The sequence below is a fragment of the Pimephales promelas genome, chromosome 6, assembly GCF_988280905.1.
Source record: "Pimephales promelas chromosome 6, fPimPro1.hap1.1, whole genome shotgun sequence".
NCBI classification, from domain to species: domain Eukaryota; kingdom Metazoa; phylum Chordata; class Actinopteri; order Cypriniformes; family Leuciscidae; genus Pimephales; species Pimephales promelas.
In genome coordinates this window covers 12,071,475-12,088,360 of record NC_142774.1, presented here as the reverse complement: position 1 = coordinate 12,088,360, position 16,886 = coordinate 12,071,475, and the positions used below count along the sequence as shown (strand labels likewise).

The 16,886-nt window shown below is 39.0% G+C and overlaps 1 long non-coding RNA gene across 1 annotated transcript in view; it reads left to right on the top strand.

The window, feature by feature from the left end:
* The window catches only part of LOC148978503 (uncharacterized), an 89,718-nt gene extending 74,841 nt beyond the window's left edge, over positions 1-14,877 (top strand). Inside the window, exon 3 of the long non-coding RNA XR_016169016.1 lies at positions 14,512-14,877. This is a non-coding gene — a long non-coding RNA (uncharacterized LOC148978503). The remainder of the gene's footprint in view (positions 1-14,511) is intronic.
* The last annotated feature ends 2,009 nt before the right edge of the window (positions 14,878-16,886 follow it).

The window sequence follows — 16,886 nt, the reverse complement described above, 5'->3', positions numbered from 1 at the left end:
CAGGAAATAAGGAGAAAGACGGGATAGCCAGTCCATTAGAAGACTGACAAGGCGTCAGAGTGAGATCTTTTAATGATGGAGAGAGCAAAATAGAACAAGACTCGTACTGTATGTGAGTGTCATATCTTTCCTTTTCTTACAATGGGTGATGACAGCATTGAGGATGAAAGAAAAGAAGGGGGCGAGAAAGGGGGAACAATTTAACATGTGCTGAATTTCCATAAAATCCATAGGGAGTGGTATAGCTCTGGTCTGAGAAATTTCGTTCTTTTTATTGCACCTTTGTGCTACATTATAATATGGAGTTAATGCATGTCAATATTTCAAATTCATGAGACGTTTTGTCTCAGTGCACCACAATGGCTATGGCAAATAATAAAAAATAACTTATTTTTCTGTCTAAAATCATACCTTTGTTTTACTGCATATAATTGAGCAGTAAATTACTGATGTAATTAAGAATATAATTAAAGGAAGTTTATTTTAAGTCCTCAACATGTTAGCAACATGGAGTTGATTGGAAAGCACCAGACTCTGTGTGACTTTGCCTCAGGTTTGCTGTCTGTTCGTTTGAAGCGCTTGATCACTGATATTTTTGCAGCAAGAATATTTATTGGCTTATTCGTGATGCTGGACAGTAAGGATCAGAATTCAGATCAATGTGCACTAACTGATGAATATGTCAGAAGTAATTGAGGCTTATGCAGGGCAGGCACACTGCAGTGCAATTTGCTTATTTTCTCAGGCCCTATCACAATAACTCAATAACAGAAAATGCATTCTGTTTATTGGAATACATCAGAAGAAATATATGAAGAAATCGGTTTTATTCCACAATAAATATTGCTGCACTGCCCAACTGGATATAATAAGTAATTCCTCACATAAATTCTGCATCTAAATCCAAGTTCAGGCTGCTATATTGGTTATTGCCATACTTCTAATGTGTTAGTCTGCAGATAAGGGACTCTTGAACTCAGTGATTATGTGAGCTGTTGGACTGATTTTGTGTACACAATTATATGCATGAGATGTTCTGTGGAGATCTCACAGTTCCTTTTCCCATTGTTCAGATCAATGCGCACATTTCCTCATCACTCTCGGTTAATACTAACCGTTTTATAACTCTCCAACTTCTTTAATCATAGAGAGAGAACTGATGTTTATATTGCATGTGCTTGCTGCTGAAATTGCAGTGCTCTAACTGTGATGCTTAAGGACCTACTTCAACCCGCTTGATCCGAGTTGAGTGTTTGTTTTGCTGCATGACAAACCGCTTCTTGCACTATGTTGTTTTCTCTCCGAAAGGTTAAAGCATGTCTCTGGAGTGTGTGTGTGTCGGTGCATTATACTCCATCTAGATTTCAAAATGTCCTATTTTTTGTTCAAAACAAGAAACTGATAAATGTGTACAGGCACGCAAAGCTCAATTCCACAATACAGAAAGGTGGTGTGACTCAAACTTGGATGCGTTCAGACTTACATCCCAGGTGGTGAAAGTGGAGAATGTGAAATATTAAAAAGGGGGTCAAGGACATGCCACTTTACTCATTGTCAATGTTGTCAGACTAGCCACCCAATCTGAACATATGCTGTCCTCTGTGTGTGTCTGCATGCATATGCATTTATTTGTGTATATAGTACCTGATCTAAACCTTACTTTTTTTTTTTTTTTTTTTTTGCCTGAAACTGCTCGTCATGCAGATTTCTTTCTTTGTTGCAGTTAACTGACATTGTGGTGACAAGGTTACCTTAATGCTTCATGAATTTATATTAAGCTTATAGGCTCACATTAATGCACTTGGTTGAGTTCTCCCACATCTTGGTTTCTTGGATCTATTAAATGAGGGTAAACAGAATGCCGCTGTCCTTGGTGCTGACATTCATTTGCATGGTAGAATTGAGTGAGAAATTCTATTATAATGTAACGGATATTTCAGCTGTATGGAGCTGTTTGACTTATTCAAATTGAATTTGAATAGTGGTAAGATGTGATTTGAATGTTTACAATTGTTATTTCTGCACATTTAGAGCAAGTGTCTGAGTGGTCTTTTAACAGTATTAATGAGTTTATTACAATATATAGTGCCCTAAAATTAACATAAAATGAAACATTTCCAGTGCTATTCATTACTCAGGATATATTGAATGCATTTGAATAATCTAGTGTATGAGCTAATTGCTGATAAGGAAAGGCTTATAGACATTTAAGTGAAGCTGGTAAATCAGATGGAATTTAATCAGTAATTTAAATACAGGCCAGTCCGCTTTACAAATTATTTTTCTCTGGAGGGGTAATATAAGACGGATGTCCCTTTATTAAACTGCATTAAATGTTTGTCTTGTCTGCGTTTATATATTAGAAAGTATTCACACTCATTCACTACTATAATGTTAATTAAAACCTATTACTGTCGCAAAAGCAGCATTTCGTGTCCTGATGAACGCTTCACACAATCTTTTTTAAAAAAAATAAAATAACTTATTCCAGCATATAAAGGGTTAAATTTTATGTTTACACAGGATTATTGGATCCTGCTGCTTCCAGCACTAAGAATTTATTCCATACAGTAAAGTTGATCCAATAACCTCAAGCTCCAAAAGTACCATGCAAATCATTGGCTCAAGCCTGCATGAATAGGTTTTTTAAAATATTTATACACCCAGTGGATTTAAACGCTGCGTATTCTGTGAGAGTGTGTCTATCTAGTTGCTTGATTGCTTTAAATTGCGAATTCCCAAACTAAAAAATTACACATCATTTTCATAATTGCTTCATATACATAATTCCCACCACTTTGAAATGTTATGCCAGTATGCCAAATCCCTCAAAAGTACTAAAAGTGAAAGAACGGGTAATATTTTTTATGAATAATTATTTCTTAGTTTTAGGGAACAGTTAAAGTCTGCAAAATTCTCTTTCATCTCTCCTTGGCTTGTTCACATTATTACAAGCAGTTGGGCTCTACTGAGCATTAAGTACACCTCTGGTATTCCACTATAAAGCAGATTCATGGCTGCGCCTCTTCTTCATTTTACTTCTCATGAAATATGAAATAAAAAAAGAACGTATGTTAAAGGCAGTGTCAGTGTTCAAGAGAGGACATGAACCGTTTATTGAGCACAATGCACCTTATGATCTTTGACACACAACACCTAAAATGCAAGGTTTATTTGTGAGTAGTTTCACCTAGACGTAAAATTATATATAACTACAGTACAAGCAGTCATGCAGTGTTCTCTTTTCCAGCAAATAATTGCTTGTCTTTCATGGTTAAAGAAATTTTCTCACAGTGTCTGAAACAGTTTACTTTAATCTTTAAACCCCTCTAAACCCCTCCTTTGTGAGATACAACTCTCCTCTGATTGGTCAGACATCCCAGGCTATTGTGATTGATTGGTCTACTGCTTACAGCGGGCATCAGAAACAAAACATCCATTAACGTCCATCTGAATTTTAGCTTCTCAGGCTCAGCAGGCATATGGTTTCGGTTTTATTGCATCAATTCGGGCCTAAGTTCTCCTTCTTTGGAAGTGCATGCAAAGTGGATTTGCTTTCGCAGCACAGAAAACGTCTCGGTTATGTATGTAACCCAAGTTCCCTGAATAGGGAACGAGACGCTGCGCCAAATGCTGTGTGAACGCCCCTGCGTGAGTGTGTCATGAACCACGTATGGAACATCATAGGCGGGTGATGTCATCGTCCAGAAAACTATAAAGCACCCCAAAATCAAAACCGCGACAGCGGTTTTTTCCCTTTCAAGGGAACTCGAGCTGCGTCAAATGCTGTGAGAACGCTAATACCCACGTCGCCATAAGAGCAAGTGCCCGACTGAAGTCAAAGCGCACATTCAGACAAAAGCACCCACGCCCCAGGAGTGGAGCTGAGGTTTAGATCGTAAAACCTGACAAAACACACTTTCTATATGTAGAGAGACTATATATATATATAGAGAGAGAGAGAGAGAGAGAGAGAGAGAGAGAGAGAGAGAACACTAAATGACAGAGAAAAAAATTCACACACAGAGCGCTTGCTGAAGGCACAGAAGCTGTCACGGTTTTGATTTCGGGGTTTTGATTTCGGAGCTTTCTGGTCGATGACGTCACCCGCCTATGATGTTCTGTCTCGCCATTGGACAAAATCCATACGCTCTTCAAGATGCACTCACGTAGGTGCTTTCTCACCGCATTTAACGCAGCTCGAGTTCCTTTGAATGGGAACAGCGTGTTCTTGACATGTCGATAACATGAACCAGACTCTTCCAGGCTTCTGAACTAAAGTGCCTGAGAGCAGGTCAATGTACACAAAATGGGTCTAATAGTACCGTGATACAGCTGTAATATCATAGTATTTCGATTATATACATTTCCCATGGTATAGTCCTCCTGGATTATTAAAAGAATGCCAAGAATACCATGGAACAAAAACATGGCAATGCAATGGTACTTTTTATTAGTGGAAGAAAACAATTTTCAAGCTACCCAAAAACAACATAAATTGAAATGTTAATTCACTCTCATGGCAAAAAAAAAAATAAAAAATACAGTTATCAATGTTCATGACCTTTCGGCAATTGTCAACACATCAGGCTACCCTGGAGTCTGCTTGTTTTCCTTCTCTGTCTGCTTCCCTTTTTCCATCATTAAGACTGAACCGAAAACACACATTGCTTTACCCCAGCAGGAGCTGCCATTGAACATTGCCTCTATTTAAATAGTCATCATTATTTGTCTGCATATTTGCCAGTTTTATCACAAACACTGCATAGCTTTTATGGTTTAAGAGATGGAAGAGAAGATTTTGAATAGAGATATTTTAAAAGGGGAATAAATCATTTACATGTAATTGTGCCAGAGCACACAATAGCCAACATTTTTAATTAGGAATTTGTCATCAGTTCAAATAGTTTCATGTTTGAGTAAGTTTGTAAGTTTGAGCATGTTCACTCTTGTTTGATGTTTTGGCAGTGAGTCTGCCTATTTAAAAAAAAACAATAACAACAACGACATGGTAGGTGTGCCAAGTTTGGGTAATTAAGAGGATTTTATCATTGAGTTTCTGCAAACTTAATTTTTACATATTCAAATCGCTGACTTTTCTTGCTAGATGGAATGGATGGATTAAAGTTTTGGCAGCCAGAATGGAAAAATTATTAACAGACAGATAGGGATAATTTGCATAAGCTCATGGTGTTTGGTGCTAATCAGACATGTTTTATCTAAAACTCTAAAACACTAATTACAAATCAGTGTTATGATAATGTTGTAAAAATTCAGTGTCCCACTTTCAGTGTTTTGTTTTCTCGTTTACTATTATAAATTCAAACCAAAGTTTTTCTTGCATAAGGACACAACGTCAGCCTAAACTTTCATCTGAAAAGTCAGAGCTTGCTTTAAAGAGCCCCTATCATGGATTTTTGAAAATGACTGTTCATATGGTGTGAAATATAGCTCTAAGGGAATGAAAACATCCTGCAAAGATTTATATCTGAAAGTGAACCGTATATGAAGTTACTGTCTTTCAAAAGTGAGAGTCGACTCTGAGTCTATGAAATGAATTGTTTTTGAAACGAGTCATTAGCTGTTACATCGTGACGTAGAGACATACTGGCCACGCCCAGTTACTGCGCGCACAGACGGAAGTGTAAACTTGAAGTCTACACATTCAAATACTTCATCATCACATCATGTCGAGAAGACGCTGTGTTCTACAATGCAAATTTCATTTACCAGGGACGAGCACGTGAAGAATCGGTGGTTAGAGTTCATATTTGCAACAATACCACAACAGTATAGCCGATTGTGTTTTCATCATTTTAATTATGAATCGTTCAAAAATTCAAATGTGGATTCGCAAGCGGTTGTTCCTGAAGGAGGGCTCAGTAACTTACTTACCCAGTGTATATGGATCAGCTTCCTCCTATGAATCACAACCTGTAAGTATTATTAATAATTGTTGCTTTTATGGGTTTTGAACGGTTTTGTAGTGTCGGGCGCGAGGAGGGAAGACGCAATAAGTATGTATGTGTGTGTGCGCGCGCATGTGTGTGTCTGTGTAAGTTACGCTCAGCTCAGCTTCTAGGTCTCCAATGTCAATTTTTTTAAAATATGTGAAATGTTTGTCGCTGTTATTGGAGTTGTCATAAAGAATAGAGCATCTTGTAGAACTGCAGTGCTTTATCAATATGTTTGTGCGTTATGCTAACAAACAATAACTGACTGGGTCTGTCATCTGACCAATCACCGCCGATTAGCGCACGCAAAGGAGTGGTTTGGAAAAATGAGTCCTTGTACGAATCATTTGGGAGTCGGTGAGCAAATCAGTTACAAATAAATGCATATTATAAGACAAATAAAGTGTTTTTTTTATCCTTGCATGCATGTTAAACTGTTTTTGGGAACTCCTAAAACAAAAATAGGAACATTTTAAATGCTATGATAGGGGCTCTTTAAATTCACAGTTCAAAAAGAATACCCGCAAACTCTACAAATCACCACTTCATGCCAGAGAATTAGACTTCATTTAACAGCACAATCTCATTTCAAGATCCTGAGAGTTCTGCTGAGCGAGAAGCCTTGCACGGTATACTCAACATTAAGTAACTGCCTTAGAGAGGAGAGAATTACAGAACAGATCAGATAAAACAGATAGAGAGGAAACTCCATGCTCTTCACATCTATTGATCCAGCAGAGAAGACTGTAGATCTCCAGCTAGCATCCGTCCAATAATTATTAACACTGCTGGAATTTGAACGTTTTCACCTCTTTTATCGTTTAACGCCTGACTTTAAATTTCCATCCTAAATATGGTTTAGAAGTTTCAACATGTCATCAAAATTCACCATAATCACTTTCTTAAGGCATATTCTTTTGAATGATTCGTTTGTGCACTTTATTCCAAATAAAACATTGTTCATAATCGTAAGTTAATTGCTTCATCTTCCTCTGAAATGACATTCCATTTCCGCTGACATCACTTTTCTTTTAGGTTCTAGTGTAACAGCAGCTGTTCGGTTCAACTGAAAGAAAAATGACAGTGGCATTGAAGATTTTCAGTTCAGTGTAATAATGCTCTTTTCTGACCAGCTTTAGAATGACCAGGACATGCAGATGGCAGCCTGATAAAAAGTAAGAAATCCTTCCGGGAATTCAGTCTCAAAGTTTCAGTCTGTGTAATATGCTACATAGAACATAAGATTGCACCACTCACCCAGCAGGTCTGAAGTGGCTCATAAGGGCCATTCAGTTGTTTGTTTCTTCAGAGAACTCTGGAAAATGAAGCGGAAAATGATAGCAGCAGCTGGGACTAAAAAGGCAGATATCTTGAAAACTGCTCATCACAAAGTACCACGGTTTAAGAGGAATATGCAAGTTAAAATGACTGTACACAGAAATAGACCCGGAATCTGCTTTGTATTTCTGTGCTAATTTTGGGGAATGGCTTTAAACTTTGTAAAATGGGTATATGAACATAATATGGGAGTATAGGGAACTCCAATGACTTACTGAAAGCAAAATAAAATTTTCCGAAATATGTAATAGATTTGTTATAGACCTGCTCATATAATATCTAAGACACTAAATATGCTGTTACTCTAGACTAACACAGTCTCATCCCAAAAAGTCATATAACTGACGTTTTGGGACGTATTTTGACCATACGTCAATATCCGCCTTTTTAGGGCCCCCTTAAACGTCGGTAGATGGCGATCCCGGGCCGTCATACAACTGACGCTTTACCTTTAACGTCAGTTAGGTGACGGGTTAGGTTTAGGGTTAAGTTTAGGTATGGGGTAGAGTTAGGATCCCATAACCTCATCTACCGACGTTTAAGGGGGCCCTAAAAAGGCGAAAATTGACGTATGGTCAAAAGACGTCCCAAAACGTCAGTTATATGACGATTTGGGATGAGACCGGGTTGTCTAGACATATCATTTGCCCCTAATATATAGTATATTACTTTCATGCTTTCTCTCTAAAATAGCAGTCCTTGTATACTCCCTTATTTGTCTAATAATCTGTCCTCTCGTTTGCTTTCTGCAGCGATCTGATTCCCTTGCTGCAAATGAAATAAAAGACAGACAGCTGGGCCACAGGCATGATGTGTTTTCACCTCTCTTTTTTTCCTTACCTCTCTCTCTTTCATCATTACACCCAGGTCATCTTCCCACCTCACCATCTCTTTACTCTCTCCGACTCAGTGGCACTTTCATGGTTTCTCAATTTATCCATTATTCTCTTACTTACCTTTCTCAGGTCTGTATGCTCTCCTTCTCCTCTTATGTTCCATGGTCTTTACGTTTGTGTGAAGGAGTGACTCTGGTTCAGCTACTTATCAGTTCTGTCAGACAGATGTTCTTGATAATAGTCAGTGTTCCTTTTTTAACGTTTATTTTTGTATTTGTCTTTTGATAAAAAATCCTATAGATTTAGCAGATATGTCATATTCAAATATTCAAATATTTAATTGATTAATTTGAAAATGAGCTCCTAAAATATTATTATAGTGAATAGTCCTACAATATAGTGTAATACAATTATTTAATTTTTTAATTGTCTGAATGTGTTTTAAACATGTTTTCGTCGGCAAAGTTGGGGTTGGTAAGATTTTTTTTTTCTTTTTTTTTTTTTGACAGAAGTCTCTTATGCTCAGCAAGGCAACCTTTATTTTATAAAAAAAGGACAAAATACAGTAACAACAGTAATTTAGTGAAATATTATTTAAATCCATGTTTAATATTTCTATTTTAAAATTATTCCTGTGATTTTCAGCATCATTACTCTTCTACACTACAGTATGCCACATGATCCTTCAGTAATCATTGATGATTTGGTGTTGAAGAAACATTTCCTATTATTATCAATTTTGTGCAAACTGTTCAATTAGATTTTTTGATGAATATTAGTGTAAAATTAGTATAAATTGAAACTATATTCAAGCATTTTATAGATTAAACATGTATCAATATTGTGAGCTCCTAAAATGACATTATGATTTCAGTCATCGTCCTTATGTTTTAAATGGGTCAGAGTTCACTCCTCCACGGGAACTAGACTTGTGTACGACCATTATCGGAAGCCAGTAATTATAGTTTATAGTTAGAAAAATATGGATATATTTTGCAAAATGGCATCACTTTGTTTCAGAAAGCCATTATTAACCCCCTGGAGCAGTATCAGTGTGGATTCCTTTTATGATAGATGGATGTGCTTTTGGGCTTTAATTCACCATTCACTCCCATTATAAAGCTTGGAAGAGCCATAATATTTTTAATAAAACTGATTGTTTTTAGCTGAATAAAAAAGTCAAATGAAACACCTGCTTGTTTTGCACTAGTGAAAGAATTCACATTTTCCAAATGCTATTGCTCAGACTTTGCAATGTTAAGCAGATGTGGCCCTAAACTTACATTATCACACACAAGGTGCTTTTTATCTCACACGTGAATGCATACACACACGCTCTCACACATTGTAAATCTTGTAGCATTACCTGCTCCAGTGGCTCAGAGCTACATTTGGCAAAATTAAATTGGCACCGAATGACCAACAAAATATTCCAGATCTTCATCCGCAGCATTGTGAAGTCTTATGGCTCCAGATCAGAGCATGTCCTTCAATCTCACACACAGCGGTTTGATTGACAGCCAGAGCACAGTACACCTGGATGTCTGTGAAGTGGGAATAAGCCTGCAGTTTCATCGACTCTTGCAGCTTTTACTGTGATGGAGCGCGAGAGCAAGAGAGATGAAGAGAGAGCAAAGGATAAACCTGAAAGAGAAGATGCAGGTGGACGTGTGTTTAGAAATAGGATGAAGAGCTTTGAGTAAGAAGGGAAATGGGATGGATTAAGGTTTGAGGGAGAGATGATGGAATTGGAAGGAAAGAGGATGGAGATAGATTTGCGTTTCTAAACGGTTTTTGGATGTCAAAATTGTGGAAACAAACAGATATTGCAAAAAAGCATACAGCTGTATATTAGTCAGCTGAATTGTGTGTGTGTGTGTGTGTGTTTGTTTGTATCATATTTCCAAGGCTGATTTGTGCAGGCTGTATTTGAAAACTAATCAAACCAACACTGTTTTTGACCCTGCTTTAACAACTCTTTTTGGGCCGCCCACGAGTGTGAACACTCTTCACGATTTTTCCAAATGGAGTTATTCATAGACTTTCAGAGCAGTTTCGCCACCACTTTGTAGTGGTAAACACCCAGGCACAGTTTTTTTATTCTTCTACGAAACAAAAGAGAGCATATGTATTGTATTATCAGGGCTAGACTTCTGAGCATGCAGGCACTGAAGATGTTGAGCTAATGAGCCGAATGTCATGATGTTAAGTTCATGTCAGTCACCTCCGAAGAGACAAGTGGGTGATAATTGCATAAACTTTGCCGTGCAGGGCTTCTAATTAGTGTAATGTCAAAACACGTTAAAGAAATTATTTTTGTAAATCAGACACTAGTTATAACTCTATGTGGCTTGCATTGCTTAATTACTTATTTGGTATTAAGTATTTTCTTTCGTTAATTAAAGATAAATGCTTTATATCTTAGTTTAGTTCTTATCTCCTTTTGTTGCTCACTCTTATTACAGTCAAAGCAAGGCTTTTCTTGTCCTCAGTAGGGGGGGGGGGTCAAATAAAGGTTTTTTTTTTTTGTAAGTCTCTTCTGCTCACCAAGCTGCATGTATTTGATCAAAAATACAGTATGAACATTAATTCTGTGATTTTTATAGTGTAAATATTATAGTAGTTCCTCTTCTGGTGGCCACCGGAAAAGGGCTACTTTGGTTAATAGCATTGGTGATATGAGGATTACAGTGAACGTTCTCTGACGAGACCACCTCCTCGACCCCTCACTCCTCTAGCGCATCGCAGACATGCTGAGACTGTGTTCGTGGGTGGTTTACAGTGGTGGAGGAAGTACTGAATCTCAGTACTTAAGTAAAAGTACAAATACCCAGATAAATATTTACTTTAGTAAAAGTAGAAGTAACACAATGACAACCATACTTAAGTAAAAAGTAAAAAGTACTTTATTTTAAATGTACTTTAAGTATTAAAAGTAAAAGTACTTGCATAACAATTTATTATCTTAATGTCTATTTTCTAATGATTAATAAAACATTTAATTCTAACTCATTCAACCTAATAGCCTACTCCTATAATGATGTTCAATAATGATGGAAAAAAAATGTCACCATTTCTGAAACAAGCTTGCAATTAGGCAATATCATGCTTATCCTATATGTTAATAACTATAACTATATGTTTGGCAGTAAACGCGATTCATTTATGGTGTAATTCTGAACCTCTTGGCTTGCCATAATCCTAACCAAACCAAACATATATTACACACGGTGTGTTTCCTATGCACGTAAAAACAAATTTTCGCGTATGAGTTGCATGATAAACACACTGCGTGTTAGACGCATTTAGTGTGACCGGGTTGATATACTGTATCTATGGCAACCAAACGTCACTGGTGAGACAAACGTGCAACGAACGGACGGTCAGATTACGTTTTGGCAGGGGAAAAACTGATCAGAAAATGTAACGAAAATGTAACAGAAGTTGTAGAAATGTAGTGGAGTAGAAAGTATAATAATTGCTGCAAAATGTAACGAAGTAAAAGTAAAAAGTAGGCACTATTTATTGTACTTAAGTAAAGTAAAGATACGTGAAAAATGTACTTAAGTAAAGTAACGAAGTATTTGTACTTCGTTACATTCCACCACTGGTGGTTTATGCTCTCTTGTGACTGACCGAGAAAATGGTTTTAAGTCACAGCACTGGCCCTCGATCAGACCATGTCCACACTGGTGGTCCAGATTCGTCCCATGGCTAAACCTTGCAGAGGTGCGAGAAAGATCGCTTTCTCTGTGCTCCTATCTCACAAAGTTTGTCTTTTTCGGCGACACTGTTGTAGACTGTGCCCAGCGGCTCTCCATGGTTTAGAAGCAGGTTGAGGAGAGAGCCTGCACGAGTTTGGTTCAGAAGGGTGCAAGAGCTTGACCCGATGTGCCATCCAGTCACTCGTGCTTTCTCCTCAGTCTGGTTGTCACCAAGGGTGTCAGTCCCCTTTGGAAAAGATGTCACAGCCAGCTCTACTGTGACGTCTAGCTTTCGCATGAAGACGGCACCACCCTGAGACAGGCGACACAGAGTTGGTGGAAGTTGCTCTCCGGGATATGGAGTTCTCACCTCTTCCTCCCCCGGAAGAGGGCCAGGTGGAGAATCTTTGTTCATTTTCTGTTACGCCGCTGGCTCCCTGGAGTCCAGTGGCACCCACATTTTCAATAGAGCAATTTCTTCCATCTCTGGGTCACAAGAGGTGTGGAGTGCAGTAAGGCCCATGCCTTGCCACTCCTTTCCCCCTCTTCCAGTGCTCAGATGTCAGTGACGCCGCCAGGGCCTTGTTACTCTCATCTTTCGCTGGGCAAGGAGGCGCAGAAGCCAGGACTCGACGCCCACGGGCCTCGCTCCACGTTTCCCCTCCTTCCTTCACCTCGGGACAGCCAGCAGCCAAACACCCAAGAGAAAGTTGGGCCTTCCCTGCTGCCTGCCCCTCGGTGGAAGCAGGTAGGTGTTGCCCAGCACACCCAGACCCCTCTCTCAGCCGCAGCAATGCCTTCAGAGTCTGGTCCTTGCCTTTCACCTCGCTGTCCCTCCGCGAGTACGCCAGTGGTCCGGGTTGGCTCGTTGGTACGGTCTCGAAGCCTGGCTAGCGCTTCCAAGGCTGTCCCACTGGCTCATCTGTACCATCCGGCTCGGCTATGCAATTCAGTTTGCCCGTCGGCAAAGTACAGGGGTATCCACTTCACCCAAGTGTGGAGTGTTGATGCCCCTTGTCTTGAGGATAGAGATCGACGACTTGCAGGCAAAGGACGCGATCGAGCCAGTCCCTCCAGCCGAGATGAGGTCTGGGTTTTACAGCCCTCTCTTCATTGAACCCAAGAAGAGCGGGGGGTTACGGCTGATCATGGACCTGCGCGTTTTGAAATTGGCCCTACACAAGCTCCCATTCAAAATGCTTATACAGAAGTGCATCTTCGAGTGCATCTTCAGCCGTTTTGGGTTTCAGGTCAACTGGGACAAGAGCAAACTCTGTCCCACACAGAGGATCTCTTATCTCGGTATGGAGTTGGACCTGGCCTCACCGAGGAGCACGTCCAGTCAGTGCTCAACTGCCTCAGGTCTTTTCAAGGCAAGTCAGCGCTCCCACTAAAACAGTTTCAGAGGCTCCTGAGGCATATGGCAGCCACTGTAACGCCACTCGGCCTGCTGCATATGAGACTACTTCAGCGCTGGCTTCACGATCAAGTCCCGAGATGGGCATTTAATAGGGATCCCAATTCGTTGGAAACTCGAACGAAAGGGAATGTCTCGGTTAGGTATGGTAACCCTCGTTCCCTAAGGTGGGAACGGAGACGTCTCGTCCCGTCGCCATGCTTGCTGTACTTTTGCTGAGGACTGGACACTGTCCGGCTCCTCAGCGTAAAGCATATGTCTGCGCGCTCACTTCCGCTTTATACCCACACTGGCAGGCGGGGCGGGGAATGCAAGTCCTGCATGCCAATATTCATTGGCCCGTTTTAATTCACTCGAAGGCAATTGGTCTCCCTAGCATGATCCCAATTTGTTGGAAACTCCACCGATGAGACGTAGGAGTTCTCTCCTCAGGGAACGAGGGTTACCATATGTAACCGAGACGTTTTTGGCTGATGGCATGACCCCCTAAAAAGAATTATTGTGGTTGAAGTGTTAAGTTTTGCTTTTTCAAAGTTTTGTTTAAAGTGCTCAGCACAAAGGAGTGAACCTTAACGTGTAAAAAATACATCAATACTGACTTATGATGTATAAAGGGATTTGTGTTTACTGTGTTCACAACATAACTCTCCTGGAAATGCATTCCTTTCAAAAAACAACAAAGCCATGGATATCTGCAATGTACAAAAGACAAAACTGATACTTGTCAAAATACATTTAAAGCATCAAAAACACCATTTTATTTTTTATTTTTTATTCAGCACACTTCTAAAAATAAAGGTTCTTTATTTGCATATACTGGTTCAGTGAACAACCTATTAACATTCATGGAAGCTTTCTCTTCTGTTCTTTATAGTGGAAAAATATTCTTTAGATTATTAAAAGGTTTTTCAACATTCCTCCCTTTGCCTTTTTTTTTAAGAATATTCGAATAGCCGTTACCTATGCGTGTCAAGAAATGCTTTGGTTAAATTGGCCTAAATTATAAATGATCATTTACAGCAGAAATGTGAATTATAAATATTCAACTACTAATTCACATGCATGTTAATAGCACCTGCTGAGCGAGCTTGCCATGGTGCCAGGGTTCTCCTAAATGTGGTGTGTGTGTGAAAAAGACTGACAAAGAGAGCGCGAGAGTGGGCCGCGAGGACAGACAATGATGAGAAGAGGAGCTGAATGTTGGAATTGCACTGCCTGTACATCTTCTCTGTTTCTTATTTCTTTTCATGTCTTTTTTTCAGATGCTGTGCCTCTGTTCATGATGGCAGCTGCTCAAAACAAGTCCTCCAGCGAATATGCCCAACACACACACACACACACACACACACTTCAGGGCCTCATTCTGTGCACCTCTGATGTGCTCTCATGCAAACACTCTCCAGGTAACCTGTCACCACCACCTTTCTGACTGCTACAGCACACATACTTTCTCACACACCCCCGCACAAAATGTGGCATCTCTGCTAATTTGTTTATCGTGATAGTTTGAAAGACATCAACACTGTTGATCCAGAAATCAGGTGGCAAACCGTGGAAATGTGTGCTCTGATGAATTTGATTGTGAGAATTAAATGACAGCTAATTTGTTTAAATTACATCTAAAGTATGTTAGAATTGGTTCTTGGTGAAACATATGTAATAAAAATAATAATTAAATAAATTATTATATATATATATATATATATATATATATATAACACACGATTAAATAAGAAAAAAAATGCAAGGATAATTTATGAAATTTATGACTGTGGTGTGTGTGTAGAGCTAAAGGACAGTGTGTGTGGAGAATCTAAAGTGGTGTCTGAGCTTGGAAGTAATTGGTCCCGGGGGAGGCAAGCACCTTTTCCTTTTGTCTATGTCCTCTACCTTTATTCGTCCTCTGAATGCACTGATTTAACGCTGCCTATTTAAGCTGATGCCTATCTTAGTCATATTTGGGATATCTGCATATGTTTACATACTTATGCAGATATGTGTGCCTAACACTTTGTGTGTGTGTGTGTGTGTGTGTGTATGCGTGCGTCACACATTGTCACTGTTGAGACAAGAGAGATAAGGTTTTGTCTTTATACCGTTTATCATTCATAACCTTGTCATCAAAAGAAAGACTATACAATATTTTGTTAATGTGTGTGTTTCAAGAATATGGTGATGAAACTGCAACTGGGTCGGACAGTAGAGACATTTGAGCTGTCTGGTCTGTCTGTGGTCACTTGTCGCTGTGGAAACAGAAACTATATTTCCGTTTGCCGAGAGCAGCTGTGGATTTTTTAATTGTATTTGTTTCCTGATGCATGAAGGATTCCCTGTCCATTCATTGACTAAAGGCTATTTGTATGCTTGATTTCATTAATTGTTTTAATGTTTTCTTTTTTATTTGCTTGTTTGTATTTCAAGTTATAGTATAGCATTTTCGTGTTTAAAAATGCCACAAATTAAAATGATCGGTTACACTTTAATTTGGGGACGCTTATTGTTAAAAGCATATGCACTTTGCACAGTGATTTCTTACCAGAACACTTTTAATTTCATTGTGTCATCAACACCCAGTAATCAGCTGCAGTATTTTATCAATGAGACATCGCATTCGACTATTCCCTAAATACCTAGAATGCTTTAGAACCGCTTTAAGCACTGAACTTAGAGGCAATTGATATGTGTGTGCTGCAGTTGCTTTGGTGGGTGTTATATCAGGTTATAAAATCTCTGCTGTCTTTCTTTTGCTCGCCGGGAGCTGTTTGTACTTCTCTAGGGTAATAACAGATAAACGTCTCCTTCATATAAACTTGTATAGAGAGATTGAGACTTGGCCCCAACCCTGCAAGTTCCCCAATAAACCTTGATCAAATTCATGCTCGTTTTTTTGCCAATCAAATCGCTAGCCAGGCTTGTGTTAATCGTATTGACCTTTGGATAATGTCATTGCTATTGAACACTATGAAAAGGTCCCCAAATCAAATCTCAGAAGAGCTGAGCAAATAGGAATGAGAGGAAAGAGATCCACAGGGGCTTTTCACTCCACCATGCGTTTACTGGCATTGTAAATGCTTGGTATATTTTAGAGTTTTCGATTATGAACAGTCTAAACTTTAATAAACTGGAAGGCTACCATAAAAATGCCTCTTGGCATTTCAGAATTCTCCTACATGGCTGGCATGTCTAAACTTAGAGCGAATGAGCGACACAATGTGAAAACTGAAACATTTCTGATAAAAGCAACTGTTGACTATATGTCAAGAGTTTTTAGTGTAGACTGCATTGTTTTTTATAATGAGGTTGTTCAAGTTTTGTCCTTGCAGTGTAGACATCTTGTTAAAGTTTGTTTATGCAAAGAGTAAATATTCACTATGAATATTTGCCACAAATAAGACTAAGGAATGAAATGTCGTTGGATCACAGAACAATGTGTGGGTTGATTTTTTCTGGTATGTTTACCTAACACTGATTTCAATTGAAAATGGAAAACCTTTTATGTGTTTTGGCCGTTCATTTAAGAGACAACAGTGTTGTGGGGCCTGAAATGCAAGCTTTTAGAAACTGATTTAAAAAAACAAATTTGCATCGCCAACTACTGGCCTGGCATGCAGAATACAGCCTTTTTAGTCATTATCGC